At 43.5% G+C, this 23,042-nt stretch overlaps 1 pseudogene; it reads left to right on the plus strand.

The window, feature by feature from the left end:
• Positions 1 to 14,583: 14,583 nt before the first annotated feature.
• Positions 14,584 to 16,412, plus strand: LOC109782240 (protein OCTOPUS-like; annotated as a pseudogene).
• The last annotated feature ends 6,630 nt before the right edge of the window (positions 16,413 to 23,042 follow it).

Raw genomic sequence — 23,042 nt, forward strand, 5'->3', positions numbered from 1 at the left:
ACTGAGAAGAAACAGACCACAGTGAGGATTTGTCGAACTTCATAGGTGCCTCACCCAATCTTGATGCCAAATGGATGATGCATCACCACGATGACCTATCGATGCTCATGGTTGCGCCTCATGGTTGCATCAGCTGGTGAAGCTGATCAATTTTCCATGAAAAACAAGTTGTCTTCCATCAGTGCTCTTTGCTTGTTACCCACAAAGATGATATCCTTCATCAGTTCACCTTGGTTGCGTTGGAGACGCAGTCGTCTTTCACGTTGGTGCAATTTTATCACACAATTGGCTATGAACCAAATGTTTCCTCGAAGAAGGATCAACGTTGGTACTAAGAGCATAAGTTTTGTATTGATTTCTAAGCCCTATCACAACTTTGTCTTCAGCTCCCCTGTAATTTTATTTGTCCAGCTATTAACTTTGATTAAAAAGATGGCGTGGACTAAAACCCGTATGGACGTAGTAGCCCTCCATTTTTATTTACTCTGCATATTAGATTTGATTGAAGTCAAACTTTGTAAAGTTTGACCAAGTTTAGGCCCAACACAACAAACCATAATTATTGAGAGAGGGCAAACTGTGCATACTCTCAAACCTTTCTGATAATTGAAATTAAAATTCTTTATTTGTACACACTCTCACACGTTTCTGATAATTCGGCGCATGCGTGGTTGTTCACTTAAGGGAGGTAGTGTACCGCGCATGAAGGACAGGAAGTGCGACCAGGACGCGTGGATCGTTAGTTCACCGGAAGTGGTAGTTTTCTTCACTTGTACGTTAAATAAAGAGTTTCGTTTCGTACTTACACAATTTAAAATGATTGTTATGGAGAGAAAAAGAAAACCACTCCGCTATATAGTAGTAGTATACACGAGTACTATATGGACGCAGCTTCACTGACTTAGTGCACCTGCCTTTGGGTGTATGACAGGTGGGCCCAAAATGTGGCTGGCCCACCTGTCATACAACCAAAGGCAGGTGCAGTTAAGGCACAGGAGCTCAGGCCGTAATACAGTATACATGTAGTACACTATATAAGCTGGAGTCTCAGCGCTTGTTCGCTAGGGCTTGCACTCTCCACACTATTGCCGCACTACATATATATATATATATACATGCTGGAGGCTCAGCATTCCTTTGCTAGGGTTTGCTATATTCACAGTCTCTCACCCTCTTCGCCAGATCTAAACAAGACTGTGTTGTGGCCTGTGTCTCTCTCTCCCCCCTCACGGCTGGTGATACGTCTCCATCGTATCTAATTTTCCAAACACTTTTGCCCTTGTTTTGGACTCTAACTTGCATGATTTCAATGGATCTGACCTGGACTGACGCTGTTTTCAGCAGAATTGCCATGGTGTTATTTTTGTGTAGAAATAAAAGTTCTCGGAATGGCCTAAAACTTCACGGAGAATATTTTTGGAATATATAAAAAATAATGGCGAAAGAATCAAGGCCAGGGGGCCCACAACCTGTCCACAGGGTGGGGGGCGCGCCTACCCCACTGGGCGCGCCCCTGCCTCGTGGGCCCCCTGGTGCTCCACCGACCTCAACTCCAACTCCATATATTCACGTTCGGGGAGAAAAAACAAAGAGAAGGATTCATCGTGTTTTACGATACTGAGCCACCGCCAAGCCCTAATCTCCCTCCGAAGGGCTGATTTGGAGTCCGTTCGGGGCTCCGGAGAGGGGAATCCGTCGCCATCGTCATCATCAACCTTCCTCCATCACCAATTTCATGATGATCACCGCCGTGCTTGAGTAATTCCATCATAGGCTTGCTGGACGGTGATGGGTTGGATGAGATTTACCATGTAATCGAGTTAGTTCTGTTAGGGTTTGATTCCTAGTATCCATTATGGTCTGAGATTGATGTTGCTATCACTTTGCTATGCTTAATGCTTGTCACTAGGGCCCAAGTGCCATGATTTCAGATCTGAACCTATTATGTTTTCATGAATATATGTGAGTTCTTGATCCCATCTTGCAAGTCTATGGTCACCTATTATGTGTTATGATCCGTTAACCCTGAAGTGACAATAATTGGGATACTTACCGGTGATGACCGTAGTTTGAGGAGTTCATGTATTCACTAAGTGTTAATGCTTTGGTCCGGTCCACTATTAAAAGGAGGCCTTAATATCCCTTAGTTTCCAATAGGACCCCGCTGCCAACGGAGGGTAGGACAAAAGATGTCATGCAAGTTCTTTTCCATAAGCACGTATGACTATATTCGGAATACATGCCTACATTACATTGATGAATTGGAGCTAGTTCTGTGTCACCCTATGTTATAACTGTTGCATGAGGAATCGCATCCGGCATAATTCTCCATCACCGATCCAATGCCTACGAGCTTTTCACATATTGCTCTTTGCTTAGTTACTTTACCGTTGCCATTGTTACAATTACTAAAAAACTGCTACCGTTACTTTTACCACTTTTACCGTTACTTCCATACTACTTTGCTACTAAATACTTTGCTGCAGATATTAAGTCTTACAGGTGTGGTTGAATTGACAACTCAACTTCTAATACTTGAGAATATTCTTTGGCTCCTCTTGTGTCGAATCAATAAATTTGGGTTGAATACTCTACCCTTGAAAACTATTGCGATCCCCTATACTTGTGGGTTATCAAGACTATTTTCTGGCGCCGTTGCCGGGGAGCATAGCTCTATTCTTTGAGTGACTTGGGTTTATATCTGCTGATTACTATGATGAACTTGAGAGATGAAAGAACTAAGATTTTTTCCTCAACTACGAGGGGAGGTAAGGAACTGCCATCTAGCTCTGCACTTGATTCACCTTCTGTACTGAGTAAGCTTGCGACACCTAAACCTGCTTCTGCTATTAATTCTGATATGTCGCATGTTATTGATGATGCCACTTCTGCTTTGCATGATACTTATGATGAAACTACTTCTATGCTTGATACTACTGTGCCATTGGGTGAATTTCTTGATGAACAACTTGCTCGGGCTAGAGAGAATGAAATCACTGAAACTGATAATATTGATGAAAGTGATGATGAAGAATCTCCCCCTAGATATGAATTGCCTGTTGTGCCTGAGGGTTATGTTATGGATGAAGAAACTGCTAGAGACTTTCTTGCTTGCAATGATAGATATGATCTTAAGAAATTATTAGCTAAGCGGAAAGAAAAATCTTTGAATGCTAGAATGAAATATGACCCTGCTTTTGCTACTTCACCTATCTGTATTTCTGATAAGGATTATGATTTCTCTGTCGATCCCAAGATAATTAGTTTGGTTGAATCTAATCCTTTTTATGGATGTGAATCTGAAACTGTTGTGGCACATCTTACTAAATTAAATGATATAGCCACCCTATTCACTAATGATGAGAAAACTCGCTATCACTATATCCTTAAGTTATTTCCGTTCTCATTAAATGGTGATGCTAAAACATGGTTTAATTCTCTTGATCCTGGTTGTGTGCGTAGTCCCCAGGATATGATTTATTACTTCTCTGCTAAATATTTCCCCGCTCATAAGAAACAAGCTGCCTTAAGGGAAATATATAACTTTGTGCAAATTGAAGAAGAGAGTCTCCCACAAACTTGGGGGAGGCTTCTCTAATTACTTAATGCTTTGCCTGATCATCCTCTCAAGAAAAATGAAATACTTGATATCTTTTATAATGGACTAACCGATGCTTCCAGAGACCACCTGGATAGTTGTGCTGGTTGTGTTTTCAGGGAAAGAACGATTGATCAAGCTAAATTGCTATTTAATAATATGTTGAGTAATGAAAATAATTGGACACTTCCTGAACCAACTCCTAAGCCAACTCCGATGAAAAGGGGTATTCTATTTCTCAGTCCTGAAGATATGCAAGAGGCAAAGAAATCTATGAAATAAAAAGGTATTAAAGCTGAAGATGTTAAGAATTTACCACCTATTGAAGAAATACATGGTCTTGATAACCCGACACAGGTAGTAAAGGTAAATTCTCTCTATAGATTTGATGAAGGTGATATTCCTCGTTATAAGTCTGCTAGCCAATGCTAGATGAGTTTGATAATTTTATTGTTAAACAAGAAAACTTCAATGCTTATGTTGTTAGAAAATTGAAAAGAAATTCTTATATGATTGAACACTTGAGTGATTATATGTCTAGTGTTAAAGGTGAAGTTAAACTCATTAGTAAACATGCTTCTATGGTTACCACTCAAGTAGAACAAGTGCTTAAAGCTCAAAATAATTTTCTCAATGAATTAAATGATAAGAAAAATGATAATGCTGTTAGAGTTATGACTAGAGCGGGTAAAATGACTCGGGAACCTTTGTATCCTGAGGGCCACCCTAAGAGAAGTGAGCAAGATTCTCAGAGAACTAATATTGATGCACCTAGTCCTTCTAAAAAGAAGAAAAAGAAAAATGATAGGACTTTGCATGCTTCTAGTGAATCTGGTGTTGACACACCTGAGAATCCCAATGATATTTCTATTTCTGATGCTGAAACACAATCTGGTAATGAACATGAACCTAGTGATAATATTAATGATGATGTTCATGCTGATGCTCAACCTAGTAATGACAATGAGGTAGAGATTGAACCTGCTGTTGATCTGGATAACCCACAATCAAAGAATCAACGTTATGATAAGAGAGACTTCGTTGCTAGGAAGCACGATAAAGAAAGAGAACCATGGGTTCAGAAACCCATGCCCTTTCCTCCTAAACCATCCAAGAAAAAGGATGATGAGGATTTGGAGCGCTTTGCTAAAATGATTAGACCTATCTTTTTGCGTATGCATTTGACTGATATGCTTAAAATGAATCCTTATGCTAAGTACATGAAAGATATTGTCACAAATAATAGAAAGATACCGAAGCTGAAATTTCCACCATGCTTGCTAATTATACTTTTAAAGGTGGAATACCAAAGAAACTTGGAGATCTAGGAGTACCAACTATACCATGCTCCATTAAAAGAAACTATGTTAAAACTGCTTTATGTGATCTTGGAGCCGGTGTTAGTGTTATGCCTCTCTCTTTATATCGTAGACTTGATTTGAATAAGTTGACACCTACTGAAATATCTTTGCAAATGGCCGATAAATCAACTGCTATACCTGTCGGTATTTGTGAGGATGTGCCTGTTGTGGTTGCAAACGTTACTATTTTAACGGACTTTGTTATTCTTGATATTCCCGAGGACGATAGTATGTCGATTATCCTTGGTAGACCCTTTTTGAATACTGCAGGGGATGTTATAGATTGCAACAAATGCAATGTCACTTTTCATGTTAATGGTAATGAGCATACGGTACACTTTCCGAGGAAACAACCTCAAGTCCACAGTATTAATTCTATCGGAAAAATTCCAACAATTACTATTGGAGGTTTTGAATTTCCTCTCCCTACTGTCAAGAAGAAATATGATATTCTTATTGTTGGGGACGTGCATATCCCCGTTGAGGTAACCTAGTGTTATTCGAAATTTCTCCGGTTCCATGTTATTCGGAAAGAGTTTGTTAACAAGACTTGATCAACCTTGTTAGTGGATTCCTTTTGATGAGCATGAGATGGATGAAGTTAGAAAGCACAACCTTCTGTACCCTCCTTTTACTTTCTTTTATTTAGATTAAATAAAGCAAAATAGTATTTTCTGTCTGTTTTCTGAATTATCCTTGCAATAAAAAATACCCTGAAAATAAAAGTTCTCCAAATGTCCCGAAAATGAAATATGATTTTTTCTAGAATATCTAAGAATTATTGGCACTGAGAACACACCTAGGTGCCACACAACCTGGCCACGAGGGTCCAGGGTGCGCCCACCCCCCTGGGGCGCGTCCCCTGCCTCGTGGGCCCCATGTGGCCCCCCTCCACTTATTCTAGCACCCACACACTTCATCTTCGTCCAGAAAAAATCACCACCTAGCTCAAACACGAGTTCTAGCTCATCTTGCTGCCATTTTCGATCTCCTTTGCTCAAAGCTCCATTCACAAAACTGCTTTGGGGGATTGTTCTTCGGTATGTGACTCCTCCAATGGTCCAATTTTTTTTGTTCTAGTGCTTTATTTATTGCAAATTTTTGCTGCTTACGTGACCCTGTTCTTGAGCTTGCATGTCAAATTTATATGGTCCCAAGTAGTTCTAATGCATGATATAGTCTCTAGGCACTTGTGGGAGTAGTTGCTATCAATCTTGTTGAGTTTGGTTCACTTTTATTTTGAGTTACTAAAAATTTCAGAAATTTTTCAGAGGAAGAAATATGTTTAGGAAAATGTACCAAGGTGGTTCTTCAAGGAAGCAAGGACCCAGGCCCGCAATACATGAGCCGGACTATGAACTACCAAGAGAAGCTCAAGTGCGGCCGTGTGAATGGCCTTGTGATGAGTTCTTGAGAGCAGCCGGGATTCATGATGATTTTTATTTTTTGGCTGAGAATGTGGGCCTCACCGACTTCCTCCGCAACCAGCATGAACAGTATCTCCTCCTCACTTATAATTTCATGCAAAATTTTCATTTCCATGCTAGGAGATCACCACCTTCTGTGGATTTTTATTTATATGATAAGTATAGGGAGATGTCCCTTTATGATTTTTGTGAGGTTTGCAAGTTACCCTTTGCGGGCATAGAGGAACCACATCGTAATGACGTGCAAGGGTTTATTGATATGATTGTTGTAGGGGAAACGAGGAAAGTTTCCGATGCAAGAATCACTAGCATACATTTTCCTATTCTGCTTTACTTTTCAATATTTGCTAGTAGATGCTTAATTGGTCGTGGGAACAGTGAAAACCTTAGTGCCCCTGATATTGTTATTTTGCGCCAAGCTTTGTTTCCTGATACTACTTTCAGTTTAGGCGCTATTGTTGCTAAACGGTAAAATATGAACCGTACAAAGGGTCCCATCTTTGGAGGCATCTTTGCTTCGCGCCTTGCTGCACACTTTAACATACCTATTAGGCATTATGAGAAAGAAGAAAAGTTGTTGCCTCCTATTTTACTAGACTATAAGAGTATGGTAGCACATGATTTTATTGTTAAAGATAAGAAGAAGATGCTTAAGTATAAATTGATATTTGATAAAAATTACTGTGAGATTATTGTCTTGCCTGCGCCCTCTTTGTTCAACATATTTTCAGGCACGTACCTCATTTTGCCGGAGGCCATTCATGCATACTTGAGCGCGACACCTGCTCCAGAGGCTGAACCAGAACCACCACTTGACCCTTATTGGCAATCTGTTTATCAGTGGGATCCGGAGGAGCTCGCTAACCAGTGGCACCCCGAGGATCCTCCTCAGTACATCGGAGAGAGTAGCCTTGATCCATGGGCGTAGACCAACTTAGGCCAAAAGCCTAAGCTTGGGGGAGTACGTATTTCTCACCGACATTACATCCATGTTCACACACTCATTCTAGTTGTCGGTGCTCATACTTTTTCATTGTACTATCCATGCTAGTTTATTTTCTTTTCTAGTCTTCTTCTTGTGTGTTCAAAAAACCTTAAGAAAAACAAAAAAATAGTTGTAGCTTTTAGCTAGTTTTACTTTCCATGCCTGCAGTAGTAATAATTAAAAGAAAACCCAAAAAGATTTCTCGCTCTTCTTTTTCTTGTTGGGAGCTTTCCCGTGTAAATATTTTTATTTCTTTTCTTTTCTTTGGGGGTTGAGAGGAGAAGACCATAATGAAAATGTTAAGTGGCTCTCATATGCATTATTGTTGATCTAACAAAGAGCCCAGATTACCTTGGCTTCTCCCTTGTATTGAATGCTTGCAGATTCCAGCTTAGTCCAATGCACGTGCACTATTATTATTATCACACTGTTCGGTCGTGCAAGTGAAAGGCAATAATGACGTTATATGATGGACTGATTGAGATGAGAGAAGCTGATATGAACTCGACCTCTCTTGTTTTTGTAAATATGATTAGTTCATCATTCCTGATTCAGCCTATTATGAATGAAACATGTTTGCAATGACAATTAGAGATTATAGTTTCTTATGCGATGCTTAATTAGCTAGGAGTTTATAATGGTTTACCTTGCGTGCCAACATGCCATTAAAATGGTTGTGATGTGGTATGATAGGGTGGTATCCTCCTTTGAACAATTCGAGTGGCTTGACTTGGCACATGTTCACGCTTGTAGTTGAAGCAAAATCAACATAGCCTCCATGATATTTATGTTCATGGTGAATTATATCCTACTCATGCTTGCACTCAGTGTTGATTAATTTTAATGCATGTTCGTGGTTGTTGTCGCTCTCTAGTTGGTCGCTTCCCAGTATTTTTCTAGCCTTCACTTGTACTAAGTGGGAATACCGCTTCTGCATCCACTTACATAAACCCCAAAGTTATTCCATATGAGTCCACCATACCTTCCTATATGCGGTATCTACTTGCCGTTCGAAGTAAATTTGTATGTGCCAAACTCTAAACCTTCAAATAAAATTCTGTTTTGTATGCTCAAATAGCTCATGTATCAACTAGGGTTGTCTGTATCTTCCATGCAAGGCAGGTTATTCTCAAGAGGAGTGGACTCCGCTCCTCACTCACGAGAAAATGGCTGATCACCGGGATGCCCAGTCCCATGCTCTAATCAAATCAAAATAATTGCAAACAAAACTCCCCTAGGACTGTTGCTAGTTGGAGGCACCCGTTGTTTCGGGCCAACCATGGATTGATGCTTGTTGGTGGTGGGGGAGTATAAACTTTACCATTCTGTTTGGGAACCGCCTATAATGTGTGTAGCATGGAAGATATTGAGATCTCTCGGTTGTTATGTTGACAATGAAAGTATGCCGCTCAAAACATTAATCATCTCGATATCAAAAATCGAGCTCTGGCACCTCTACAAATCCCTGCTTCCCTCTGCGAAGGCCTATCTATTTACTCTTATGTTGAGTCATCCCCCTCTTATTAAAAGGCACCAGATGGAGAGCACCGCTGTCATTTGCATACATTACTATGAGTTTATATTGAGTATGACTGGATCTCTTTTACCATGAATTACAATGTTTGTTCAGTCCCTGATCTTCAGGGGTGCTCTGCATTTATGTTTTGCGGTCTCAGAAAGGGCTACCGAGATACCATCTTGTTATATCATATTATGATTGTTTTGAGAAAGTGTTGTCATCCGAGATTTATTATTATTGCTCGCTAGTTGAATATGTCATTGATATGAGTAAACATGAGACCAAAGTGTTATTGTGAATATGGTTAGTTCATAATCTTTGCTGAAAACTTGAATGCTGGCTTTACATATTTACAACAACAGGAGCAAACAGAGTTTGTACAAGTTTTTCTTTATCACTTTCAGTTTGTCAACTGAATTGCTTGAGGACAAGCAAAGGTTTAAGCTTGCGGGAGTTGACACGTCTCCATCGTATCTACTTTTCCAAACACTTTTGCCCTTTTTTTTGGAGTCTAACTTGCATGATTTGAATGGAACTAACCCGGACTGACGCTGTTTTCAGCAGAATTGCCATGGTGTCATTTTTGTGCAGAAATAAAAGTTCACGGAATGACCTGAAACTTCACAGAGAATATCATTGGAATATATAAAAAATACTAGCGAAAGAATCAAGGCCAGGGGGCCCACACCCTGTCCATGAGGGTGGGGGCCGCGCCTACCCCCCTGGGCACGCCCCTTGCCTCATGGGCCCCTTGGTGCTCCACCGACCTCAACTCCAACTCCATATATTCATGTTCGGGGAGAAAAAAATTAGAGAGAAGGATTCATCGCGTTTTACGATACAGAGCCGCCGCCAAGCACTAATCTCTCTCGGGAGGGCTGATCTAGAGTCCGTTCGGGGCTCCGGAGAGGGGAATCCGTCGCCATCGTCATCACCAACCTTCCTCCATCACCAATTTCATGATGCTCACCGCCGTGCGTGAGTAATTCCATCGTAGGCTTGCTGGACGGTGATGGGTTGGATGAGATTTACCATGTAATTGAGTTAGTTTTGTTAGGGTTTGATCCCTAGTATCCAATATGTTCTGAGATTGATGTTGCTATGACTTTGCTATGCTTAATGCTTATCACTAGGGCCCGAGTGCCATGATTTCAGATCTGAACCTATTATGTTTTCATGAATATATGTGAGTTCTTGATCCTATCTTGCAAGTCTATAGTCACCTATTATGTGTTATGATCCGTTAACCTCGAAGTGAAAATAATCGGGATACTTACCGGTGATTACTGTAGTTTGAGGAGTTCATGTATTCACTAAGTGTTAATGCTTTGGTCCGGTACTCTATTAAAAGGAGGCCTTAATATCCCTTAGTTTCCATTAGGACCTCGCTGCCACAGGAGGGTAGGACAAAAGATGCCATGCAAGTTCTTTTCCATAATCACATATGACTATATTTGGAATACATGCCTACATTACATTGATGAATTGGAGCTAGTTTTGTGTCACCCTATGTTATAACTGTTGCATGAGGAATCGCATCCGGCATAATTCTCCATCACCGATCCAATGCCTACGAGCTTTTCACATATTGCTCTTTGCTTAGTTACTTTACCGTTTCCACTGTTACAATTACTACAAAACTGCTACCATTACTTCTACCACTGTTACCGTTACTTCCATACTACTTTGCTACTAAATACTTTGCTGCAGATATTAAGTCTTACAGGTGTGGTTGAATTGACAACTTAACTGCTAATACTTGAGAATATTCTTTGGCTCCCCTTGTGTCGAATCAATAAATTTGGGTTGAATACTCTACCCTCGAAAACTGTTGCTATCCCCTATACTTGTGGGTTATCAGCTGGTGAAGGAGGCGTCCGGATCCCGTCGCACCTGGATGGGGAGGAGGTGCAGCGTTCACTCTATCGCCTTCGGCGAGGGAGGCAATCCATTGCCAGCTGCGCTATTCTCTTTCACCCAGCGCCTATGCGGGAGGGCCGCCGACCCCTTCTTCCTCGCTACCACACATTGTGTGGGAAGATCCGGCCTCCCGCCGCACGCCTTGCCACATCCCGATGACCCTAAGGTATAAGTTTCTTTGAAACCGTCATTGCTCTAGCTGCATGCGGATCTTTTTCAATTTTGTAGTCGAATCTAGGTCTTGGTTCAAAGAAGAAAGAAGGGTGCGGTGGGGTGGAGCATGAATCTAGGACGTGGTTCGATGAGGAAAGGAGGTAGGGAAAGTAGTATAGACTGGCTATCCAGCCACTTTGTTGGTCGAAAAGGGAAAAAGGGGGTAACCCAGTACACACATCTGTAAAGAACCGATCTCTTTGTTGAAAAGGGAAAGAAACTGGGGGGTCGGGTAGTTTGTGCAGGACTAGATTTGTAGCCCTCGCATAGGAAAAAGGTTCAAAGAGAACAAATATGGGACCAACGCAGATATGCTGCTTGGCTACATACTCTGTATCACCCATTTATACATGTGGGCGCACATGGTGCTGGCATGTCCCATGTCCGATACAACTATTTTGCTGTTGTTAATCTAAGAATGTTGCTGGAAAATTGAAGCAATGCCACTGTTAAAAGTAAATTATATTTTTATCGAATGTTGTTTTAAGAGAATGTCTCTTTTAATATGAATCAATGTAACCGTTTTAGAAATGCTACTATCCTATTTTGTTTTCCATCAAGATAAGTTAGATGCTTCTTTTTGTCGCTGTTTGTTTCATCCTCCTTTATTGGCCAGTAATTGTTTCCTTTTTTGCCTCTGTTAAAACAGGGATATCTATTCAACTTGTTGCTATAGAAAACTTAAATGTCACACCGGCGACTTTGCTTGATTTCAGTGCAACTGCACAAAACGAGATTGGATTTCCTATTTGTGTTGGTAGATTCATAGGTGATCTTGTGTGCGTCATGACATGTTGGTACTTGCCTTCATCCACATGATCATGAAGTGTGTTTTGAGATGTTGTGCTACTTGTATTGGTACTGTTTTAAATAAATGTTAAATTGAAGCTATTGTATTGCTCCCTTTTCCCATTAAGTAGTGAACAAAAATGTTACCAACCCAGACATGATGCTTGTTGCTTTGTTACAACAAACTCTGCATCACCCCCTTTATAAGTAGATGGAAGCACATGGTGCTGTTGCACCCACTCTCCCTGGAACTGTTTATGCTTTTTGTTAATCGAATGCCGCTGGTATAATTAACCAATGCCACTCTCAGAATTAAGTACTGAATCTTAGTTCAAAACTGCAACACTTGTTAGGGATTGGCGGAATTGCCATTTTTGTAGCCGCATGTTTCATCCTTCTTTATTGGCCAGTAATTGATTCCTTTTTTGCCTCTGTTAAAACAGGGATATCTATTCAACTTGTTGCTATTGCGACATTTTGCTTCGCCACGCGAAACACTTTTGTTTTAAGAGTGTTTTGTGCAGTTCAACTTGAATGTCCCACTAGCGACTTTGCTTAATTTTGGTGGAACTGCACAAAAGGATATCATGGATTTTCATATATGTGTTGGGATTTCATTCAAGTCCTCCTCGCGAGTTTTTTCAAATCTTGGTCAAGAAAGGTCAGTACCGACTTTCATCCACATGATGCTACAGTGTGCTTTGAGATGTTGTGCTACTTGTATTGGTACTTTTTTGGATAAATGTTGAATTGAAGCTATTGAACTGTTGTCTTTTACCATTAAGTGGGCAAAAATTGTTCCAACCCAGACATGATGCTTGTTTCTTTGTTACAACAAAACTCTGGATCACCCCCTTTATAAGTAGATGGAAGCACATGGTGTTGTTGCGCCCACTCTCCCCTGGAACTATTTATGCTTTTTGTTAATCTAATGCCACTGGTAAAATTAAGCAATGCCACTCTCAGAATTAACTACTGAATCTTAGTTCAAAATTGCAACACTTGTTAGGGATTGGCGGGATTACCATTTTTGTGGCCGCATGTTTCATCCTCCTTTATTGGCCAGTAATTGATTCCTTTTTTTCCTCTGTTAAAGCAGGGATATCTATTCAACTTGTTGCTATTGTGACATTTTTCTTTGCTTAATTTTGGTGGAACTGCAAAAAATGAGACCGGATTTCCATATATGTGTTGAGATCTCTCTCAGGTCTTCCTCACGAGTTGTTTCAAATCTTGGTCTTGAAAGGTCAGTACCGACTTTCAGTACCGACTTTCCTCATAACTAACTACTGAATCTTAGTTCAAAACTGCAACACTTGTTAGGGATCCGCGGGAGTACCAGTTCTGTTAGGGATCGGTCGGAGTACATGTTTAAGAAATGTATTGTTCAGATAATGTATCTGTTATTATATATCTGTTACAGTGTTTTACAAATGGTACTATCCTGCTTTGTAGTTCTTTCTACATGTTTAACCAAGGTATTGTTAAGATAATGTCTCTGTTAAAATGAATCAGTCGCATTGTTTTAGGAATGGTACTTTTCTGCTTTGTCGTTCTTTATACATGTTGAAACAAGGCATTGTTAAGATAATGTCTCAGTTAATATGAATGAAGCACACCGATTAATAATTGCTACTCTCCTGCTTTGTTTCCCATTAAGATAAGGTAGATCAGTAGATGTTTTTCTTCTGGGAGTACAAGTCATCAATCGTTATTTCTCAGTAATTGTTTCCCTTATACCTATTGTTGCTTACAGGGATATCAAAATTAAAGCTTGGTTTTATTCCGACTTTGGTTTTAGTCGAGCAGCACAAAAGAAGCCAATGTGTCTAAGGCAAACTGCTGCATTAGTGGGTCCAGTTGGTCTTACCACTTTGCAGAAAGAAGCAGTCACTATTTGCGCTACATTACACAAGGAATGACCGAGAAGCTTTACACAGTATTAGTAGACGTTGGTGACATGACTAGTCTGCAGAGAGCATAGGCAACTCTACAACACGTGGAGTGCACTGGGAAAAAAGTTCCCAAACAAGTACAAGAAGCCAGGACAGGACTCCAAGTCTGTCAATGTCATTCTAAGCAACAATGATGGGGCATCTAGGTATGGTAATCTGTTTACCGTACTTTCAGTTTGTTAGTCCACTGATTGGTGGGTTGACACTGGGGCCAATATTCATGTGTGTGCTGATGTGTTTTTACTTTCTTGCAGCATATAAATACGAAATCCACAGGGATGATCAGCTTGATTTTAGTGGAACTGCACAAAATGTTCAGATGGTTTGTGTCCTGCATAATACTTCATCATGCACAATACATCAAATGGTTCTCTAATCATTCGTTGTCACCTTGAGCCACCGGACTATCAGGTGACAAACTGATGACAAACCCTGCCTGTACCACAATCATAGGCATTACATATTTTGAATGGGAAAAGCTTGTCAAAGTTTAATCATTGATGTTAGCAAGAAGACATTAGTTTAAGAGGTAATAGCACCTCAGGTACCCTAACTTGCACAGAATGTGATGATTCAATCCCAAACTTGCAAAACTTGACTTCACCATACCCCAACTTACACCTCATGTGATGATTTAGTCCTAGGCCAATCACAGCTCTACAATTGGCAGCCATGTGGCTGGACTGGTCAGCGCATGCACTTTTGCAAAAAAAAAACTGCTATTTTCTTTAATCAACCCGCACTCAGGTCTGAACCAACTGACCAGGATCGGCACGAACGGCGGCCCGTGCGCGTGGCAGCATGGCGCGCGGCGCGATGAATGAAGCGGCAGCGCTGGTCGTGCGACGTGCGCGGGCGCAGCACGCTCTGGGCGCTCTTCCACCAGGACGACCGCGAGCGCGTCCGCGATGGCACGGCCTTCTACGCGTTCCCCGTCTCGTCCTCCGCCGCGGCCGCGGCGCTCCCCACCGAATTCCACCAGCTGCTATCGGCTCGACCGTGCGTCCCAGAGATCTTCTTGGAGGACGAGATCGTTATGGCCGAGAGCTCTGACGAGATAACTCCGGTGGTGGAGCGCGTCTTGGTTGCCGACACCTCGGGAGAGATGGAAACCGAAGCTTATGGGTCTGGGGAGGTCAAGGCCATGAAGGATCACATAGATCTCGAATCTTCGCAGCCCAAGAAGCCGCCGCCCATGGACCTGAAGGAGATCGCCGGGAGCTTCCGGCTCGCTGCATCGGTCTTCAGCAAGAAGTGGCACAAGTGGAGGCGCAAGCAGAAGCTCAAGAAGGAGGAGGCGGCCGGCAGCAAGGCAGTAGCCGCGGCAATGCCGCCGCCGGAGAAGCGATCCAAGCCCTCCTTCCTTCAGCGGAGCCGCCTTCATGGGGAGGTAGGCTCGGAGTTCGCCGGAGGCCGTCGTTCGTGCGACACGGACCCAAGATTCTCCCTTGATGCTGGCCGCATGTCTGTCGACGATGTAGGTCTATCCTGGGACGGGCCCCGCGCGTCCTGGGACGGCTACCTCTTCGGCGCCGGCGCCGGCATTGGACTTGGCCGAGCGCCTCCGCCGCTGTCACGGCTCCCGCCCATCCTCTCCGCGCTCGAGGACTCACCTGCCGGCGTGGTGGAACGCTCCGACGGCTAAATTCTTGTGGAAGATGACTCGCAACCCGAGCCCGACGGCGACGCCAACACCCCCGGAGGCTCGGCGCAGACGCGAGACTACTACATGGACACGTCGAGCCGGAGGCGCCGGAGCCTGGAGCGGTCAGGCTCCGTGCTGCCAAGGTCGTTCGAAGTGCCCGACCCAAAGCCAGCCCCTGCAGCGGCCGCCATCACCAATGCCACGGTGTCCCCGCTGACCGGCAACTCAGAGTTCTACCACTTCCACCATGCCGAAGACCTGCTCGACCAACGGTTCAGCTCAAACTCTCTCGTCGAAGACTTCCCGGTGACCCTAGACGCCGGGTTCCCGGGCCCTACCAAGAAGCCACGGCGTCTAGGCAAGGCGTGGAGCTTCTGGGGCTTCATACACCGCCGGGCCACGGGCCGCCGGGGCAGCCCGTCCGACGCCGCGGACCACGCGTTCTCGGAGCCGTGGCCGGAGCTGCGCGTCCGCGGGTACATCAACGCCGGGATGCAGAGGTGCAACAGCAACGCCAGCGCGCGCAGCTCGTTCAGCAGCAACAGCGCCGGCCTGGGCAGCTCGCGGCGCTGCTTCGTCGACGGCCACGGCAGCGTCAAGCGGCGACAGGAAGACCAGTGCGTGCTGGAGCGGAACCGCAGCGCTCGGTACTCGCCGGGGCACCACGCCGACAACGGCATGCTGCGGTTCTACCTGACCCCGCTGCGGAGCGCCAGCGGCCGGCGCGGCGCCACCGGGCTGCCGGCCAACGGCGGCCGGCACCTGAGGTCGCAGTCATTCGCGAGGAGCATGCTCCGGCTGTACTGAGGCGTGGCATCTCGTTTCACCTGACCAGTAGCTCGGCACTCCGGTCGAGTTGTTTCTTTGCAGCAGTAGTAGTGATTAAGGCTTAGTAGTGTGATTAAGGTCATATTAAGGGCAATGGTATAGTCATAAATCCTTTTATTACATGCTTGTGTAGGTTTGGATGGAACGGAACGAGGTTTATCTCATGTGATCACTTGTTTGTCTCGTGCTGTTCTTCTGCCATTGCTTCCGTTCGTCGTCGGTAGCTGGTGGAATTCGGTGGGGAGCGCCGCGGCCGCGGCGGAGGATGAGACGGGGAATGCGCCGAAGGCCGTGCCGTCGCGGACGCGCTCGCGGTCGTCTTGGTGGAAGAGCGTCCAGAGCGTGCTGCGCCCGCCCACGTCGCACGACCAGCGCTGCCACTTCATCCATCGCGCCACGCGCACGGGCCGCCGTTCGTGCCGATCCTGGGCAGGGTTCAGACGCTGAGTGCGGGTTGATTAAAGAAAACGGAGGGGGGGTTTCTGCAAAAGTGTGTGCGCTGACCGGTCCAGCCACGTGGCTGCCAATTGTAGAGCTGTGATTGGCCTGGCACTAAATCATCACATGAGGTGCAAGTTGAGGTGTGGTGGAGTTAAGTTTTACAAGTTTGGGACTGAATCATCTCATTCTGTGCAAGTTAGGGTATCTGGGGTGTTATTACCTCTTAGTTTAATATATTGGAATTGGAAAACCTTGTCAAATTTTGCTCATTGATGTTAGCCAGAAGACATGCATTTGATATTTTTGAGTGGGACCCCTTTGCTGTGAGCAACGTCGATCCTTTTTTCCTATTCCAGTCGTCAGTTCAGAAATATTTACTCTGCTGAGATGCATAGTCACATGAATGTTGACTTATGTAAGGTATTTTAAGAGTTTGTTCTGAATGTTGTTTATGTAATGCCAGGCCTTGTGAGTTTGATTGCAAAGTTGAGCTTGGAATGTTGTGGCATGCGGCATCACGAGCTGTTCATCGTGCCTCCTGAGAATAATGCTTCATATTGTTTTGCATGTTGAGCTAATGCCTGTGATTTGCATGTTATGAAGATCATCCTCTTCTGTTGTTTCTATGCTTAAGAAGTTCATTGTCTTATGTTTCATACATCGCCTATACGACAACTCGAGTAGGTTAGAGGTGAAACCATATGATCTTCTGACAAACTCATTATCTTAGACTGTCACTGGATCGTCGTTTTCCAACCAAAACCGCTTGTAAAACTGACGCTTGTAAATAAAAGAAGATGGTCTCGGACGAAGCACTTGGTTGGTCGATTTCGACTAGTAAAATATACACTGGTCTCTCAAATTACACGCGTAACACGCCGGTTTTTGTTACAGACCTCGGGCCCTCGGTTTCATTACGCCTAATATTTTACGCGTTGTTTCTGATGACGAGTAAATTACACTTGTATCTTCATACAGTCGTGAAATAAACCAGAGCTCCCAAGCGCGGCCTTACCGTTTCATGTCGTCTCAGTCTCTCCAAGGTGCTCATAGGTGTCCGATGATCCTGGCTTCCTGAATGAGCAGCGGGCGCTGTATCAAACCATCCATAGGGCCTGCAAGGCCCTCTCCGTTGTCCTTCGAGTTGTTGCGCTCGCCGTGGCGCCGCCGTCTTGTGTTGTCAACATGGTCAACGTTCATGAGGAATGAGGAGATGACTTTACTTGGAGAGGATGACGGTGGTGACCCACCAGGGCCATAGCCGCATGTACGCAAGTGCCTCCTTATGATATACAACTGAAATTTTTTTGCTTCCTCCTGGTTTCCTGACAACACGGTCCCACACCATTTTTTGACACTTGAAACAGTAGGAGAGGCTCCTACTGTATGTATTAATTATAGTATCAAAAAGGTCTTCAAAGTCATAACCTTACATCCATTACCATGAAGAAGTTGAGGGGTGGCAAAAGGAGATAAAAAGAGCTAAGAAGGGGATGCTAGATGCTAGAAACAAAAGAGGTCAAAAAGAGTTTGTGTTTTTCTCCCACTCTATAACAAAGAAGGGACAGGTCTTCTCTCAACCGAGCCAGCCAGGATGTTTTCGATGCTATGATCCCTCTGAAGTGTTTGTTGTTCCTCTCTTTCCATATGCTCCATGCAGCCTGTAGAAAAATATCCATGAAACATTGGCCTATTCCATGTAGATTTTGCCTTTTCTATCCATTGAAGTCTTGTGCCTTGTGTTATCCAGCCGATGTCAATGTGTGACCAACATTCTTGGCTAAATGGGCAGGTAAAGAAGAGGTGTTCCAAAGTTTCCTCGATAGGTGAGTCACATAGAAGGCATGTATAATTACCACCAATGTTGTAGTGTCTCCTCTTGAGCATGTTTCGTGTGTTGAGCCTGTCTGATAGAAGAAGCCAGCCAAACACTTTGATTTTCATGGTGACCTTGGATTTCCAAAGCCACTTGTAAGATTGGTGGGCACTGATCTCTCTGAAGTAGTGTGATTAGTATTGTTTGGCTGTGTAGTCTCCTTTGCCCCAAATGCATGTCCAATTGTCATCCCCTTGGGTCAAGTTAATAGGTGCCAACAATTGTTGTAAGTCTAGCAATTCTGCATGTGCTTGTTCTGATAAGGGAAGATGGAACGTTTCCCCAGCGTTTCAGCCGTTAAGAAGGCTTGAACTGAGATACCTTCATTTCTGGTGAAAGAAAAGGCCCTGGGATAGCTGCTAGCAAGAACATCATCCATCCACAGATCTTTCCATAGTAAAGTGTTGTGTCCATCTTGAATGGTGACCTTGGTTATGCCTCTATAGACGGGCGTGAGCTTTGTGATGTCCCTCCACCAGAAGGAACCATGCATCAGTTGCATGTGGGATTTTCGTGGTATAGTCTGTGTTACAGATTAGTTCCACCCAAGGTAGATCCCAATGATTGTAGAATTTGTGTAGGTACTTAAGCAGCAATGCATCACTTTGTGTTCAGAGATCTAGAATACCCATCCCGCCGCATTTCTTTGGCGTGCAAATCATGCTCCAAGCAGCCACAGAGTTACATGATTCTCCTTGTTCTGTCTTTTTGGTCCACAGACATTTCTGTTTGATCTTGTCTAACAACTCAATTATAGTTATAGGTAGCTTGAGAGTGCATAGATCAAAGATTGTCAATGAGGTGATCACTGAGTTGAGTAACGAGAGTTTTGCTCCATAAGAAATCATGTTGAGAGTAGACGTAAGACGTCGTTCCACTTTGCATACCAATGGCATTAGATCTTGAACTGAGGGCCTTGTGGATCCCAAAGGCAGCCCGAGATAAGGGTGAACGACATTTTGCCACTCATGCAACCGAAGATTTGGGTGATGTTGTTACTTAGAGCATCATCACAATTGATTGGGATAAGAGTTGATTTGTGAAAATTGATTTTTAGTCCAATGGATGTAGCATAATCAAACAAGATTTACTTGATCGTTGTTGCTTGTGTTTCACATGCAGGTAGGACCAGTATGGTGTTGTCGGCATATTGGATGACAGGGTGGTCTTTTTGAGTGGTGCACGGGAAAGGAAGCTGAATTATACCTTGAGCAAAAGCATCATTAATTACAGCTTGAAGTAGGTCTACTGCTAGCACAAAAATTAATGGAGATAAGGGATCACCTTGCTGCACACTACTTTTGCAATGAAACTGTCGCCCTGGTACGCCATTAAGCAGAACTGAAGATTTGCCAGATGATAGAATAGCCTTGATCTAGTCTAGCCACTTATCGTTAAATCCTATGTGCTTCATTATATCTAACATGGCGTCATGTTCAATTGCGTCAAATGCCTTTGCAAAGTCAAGCTTAAGGAGGACTATTGGTTTTTTTGAAGCTTGACATTGATAGATGTACTGGAACGCCCATGCCAGACAATCTTGGATAGGTCGTCCTTTCAAAAACCCATATTGATTTCGATGCACTATCTTTAAGATGAGCTTTTGTAGACGATTGGCAAGTAGCTTTGTAATTATCTTGAGACAGCAATTGAGTAGAGTGATGAGCCTGAAGTCACTGACTGAAGTGGGTGCATTAATTTTTGGTATCAAGGTAATGAAACCCTCATTGATGCTTACAAGGTTCAGATTTTGCATCATGGAATTGATTACATAGCTTGTAGAAGTCCTCTTTAATCACGTGCCAACTAGTTTTGAGGAAGTGACCAATGAAACCGTCCGGTCCTGGAGCTCTGTCTGCTGGCATGTATTTAATCACATCCTAATTTCTTTGTGAGTGAATGGCACTATGAGTTGGTCAAGATCCTCTATCCTTTTGATGATTCTGGCTAAATCAGACTTCATTTCATGTTGCGCAGATGAGCCAAGCCTCTTTTTGAAGGCTTGAAAAATAACGGATTCCTTTCCTGCATGATCTTCCACATAGTAACCATCATCAGTGGTAAGTGAGGCAATATTGTTTCTTCTATATCTTTCTGAAGCCATTGCTTGAAAAAAAATTGGTTGCTCATCACCAAACTTGACCCAACGGATAGTGCATCGTTTCCTCCAATATTTTTTCAGATAAGCAAGGAGTCGCAGAATGTGGTTTTTGAGTATTCGACGAAAGTTGAATTTAGGTGTGGTGAGGCGCCTTTTATTTTCGAGTTCATCAAGTTCAAATAGAGCTCTGTTAGAGTTTTCAATAGCAACTGACAGTTTGGAAATACCTTTACTCCAGCTCTTAAGATCATGCCTCAGCATTTTAAACTTTCGAGATAGAACAGTAGCCATGTTGGCCGAACATACTGGTTTGGACCAAGAGCTACTAACCGTTTCCAGAAAGCCAGAATGGTGCACCCAATAAGATTCAAATATGAAAATCTTAGACCAGGGGATGGTTGTCTCAATGCAGACAACACAAGGAATGTGATCCGAGACCGGCCGGCCTAGGAGCTTAACTAGGGTTTTAGGGTAAGATGAAGTCTAATTAGTGCTCGTAAAAAACCAGTCAATGTGTTCTAGGAGGGGGTCTACCTGCATATTGCTCCAGGTATAAGCTCGACCTTTGATTGGCAGTTCCACTAGGCTCTGGGTGCGAATAAAATCATTAAATGTGATCATGTCCCCAAAATTTCCACCAGGTTTATTACGGTTATCTAGGTCGCGAATGAAATTAAAATCACCCAAAAGGAGCCAATCTTCATTGTGGGGGATATTCAGGTCAAGAAGCCATTGTATGAAATCCCTGCGTTCTTCACCTTGACACGGGCCATAGACATTCACTAGGGTCCAATGTTGTGCCGATTGTGTGGATTGAAAACGGATAACCAGAGCAAAGTCCTTGGAGGCTAATACAGTGGCCGTAAAAATGGAGCTGTTCCAGATAGTTGCAATTCCACCCGAAGCACCACGAGCAGGAATAAATTCAAACTTATCAAAACGGCATGGGCAGCAAGACTTAATAAAGTTATTATCAAATACGTGCGTCTTAGTTTCCTGCAAGCATATAACAGCACATCCGCTAGCGATGATGGCATTAAACAAAGCAAGTTGTTTCAGTTCAGAATTTAAGCCACGCACGTTCCAACAAAGAACGTTCCAATTAACCAAAAGTACCATGGAATAATTGAAAAAGAAACTTAAGCACTGGACGAGGAGGAAGAAGTATCCTCCTTATCTTCATTGAGAGCCACTTCATAGAGCTCCACCGTGGGGATGGCACATTTGACTGTTCCAACTAGCTGAATCGTGGCAATGGGTGCCGGAGGTGAAATTGTAGTATTGTCCTCAAGTTCAGTCATAACCACTAAAGATTTAGCTGATGGATTGATCCTAGGTTTCACCTTAGATGCTCTTGGCTTGCTGTCAGTTAAGGCAGGGACTTTGAAACCATCGTACTTGTTGGACCTGGTGCTCCTACGAAGAGAAACAGAGGAAGTAGGCATAATATTCTTCCCCTTGCGGTTATCAACGGCTGAGGTATTCCCCGATTCCACAGAGGTATCAACAACGTGTGCATTCTGTGCTTCAGGTTCAGTGATCATTGGAGGTTCAGGCATCACATTATGTTGGGTTTCTGTAATTGCAAGGAGTGCAGAACAGGGTGAGGTATTGACCGTAACAGAAGTAGCCAGCTGCTCAGGGTCTGGAGTGACAAATGAGTTTAAATCAGGTGTGTCCTGGAGCTCTTCAAGCTGGACAGAAGAAGCAGTAGATTCCCTTGTCTGCTTGGTAGCAGAGACTGTCACTATGTCGTTTTCCACAGCAATCACTGCTTGAACCTGAACCCAGTCATTCCGAAGGCCAAAACCAGTGTTCCAAGGACCATAAGAGGCAACCAAGGGCATGATAGTAGTTCTTAGAAAGGAGTTCAGCCTGATGAAGGAAAACCCTTGATTAATCAGCATCGAAGAGACCACATTACCTTCTTCAGTCATAGAAAACCGAAGCCCTCTCTAAGTGAGTGACACTGCCACTTCCAGCGTATTCCTCTGAAAACTAGGTGGTTCTATTGACCTGATTGGAGCAGATGATGTGGCCATGTTAGAACTCTCTCCAGCAACCATAGTGTGAAACAAGTTAGCAGGTACCAGAATATAAGAATCACACACTGTGGCACTAGAGTCAGAACTGCCAAACATTGAGATCGAGTCATTCCAAGCAAGGCATGGGCTTTCCTGCATGTTGTTATTAGGCACAATGCCATCCTGAACATTCAGCCCTTTAGCAGCCAAGCCTGATAATTATAAAGAATAGGAGGTGGTGAAGGTGGCCACTTTCCCCAATTATCCTGAAAATGAATATCATTGCCTTGGTTTCTCCATCAACATTGTTTGCTGCATTGGCATTCATCTGTGCATTTTGGGCCATCCAGTTATTTAATT

The sequence above is a fragment of the Aegilops tauschii genome, chromosome 5, assembly GCF_002575655.3.
Source record: "Aegilops tauschii subsp. strangulata cultivar AL8/78 chromosome 5, Aet v6.0, whole genome shotgun sequence".
In the NCBI taxonomy this organism is placed as follows: domain Eukaryota; kingdom Viridiplantae; phylum Streptophyta; class Magnoliopsida; order Poales; family Poaceae; genus Aegilops; species Aegilops tauschii.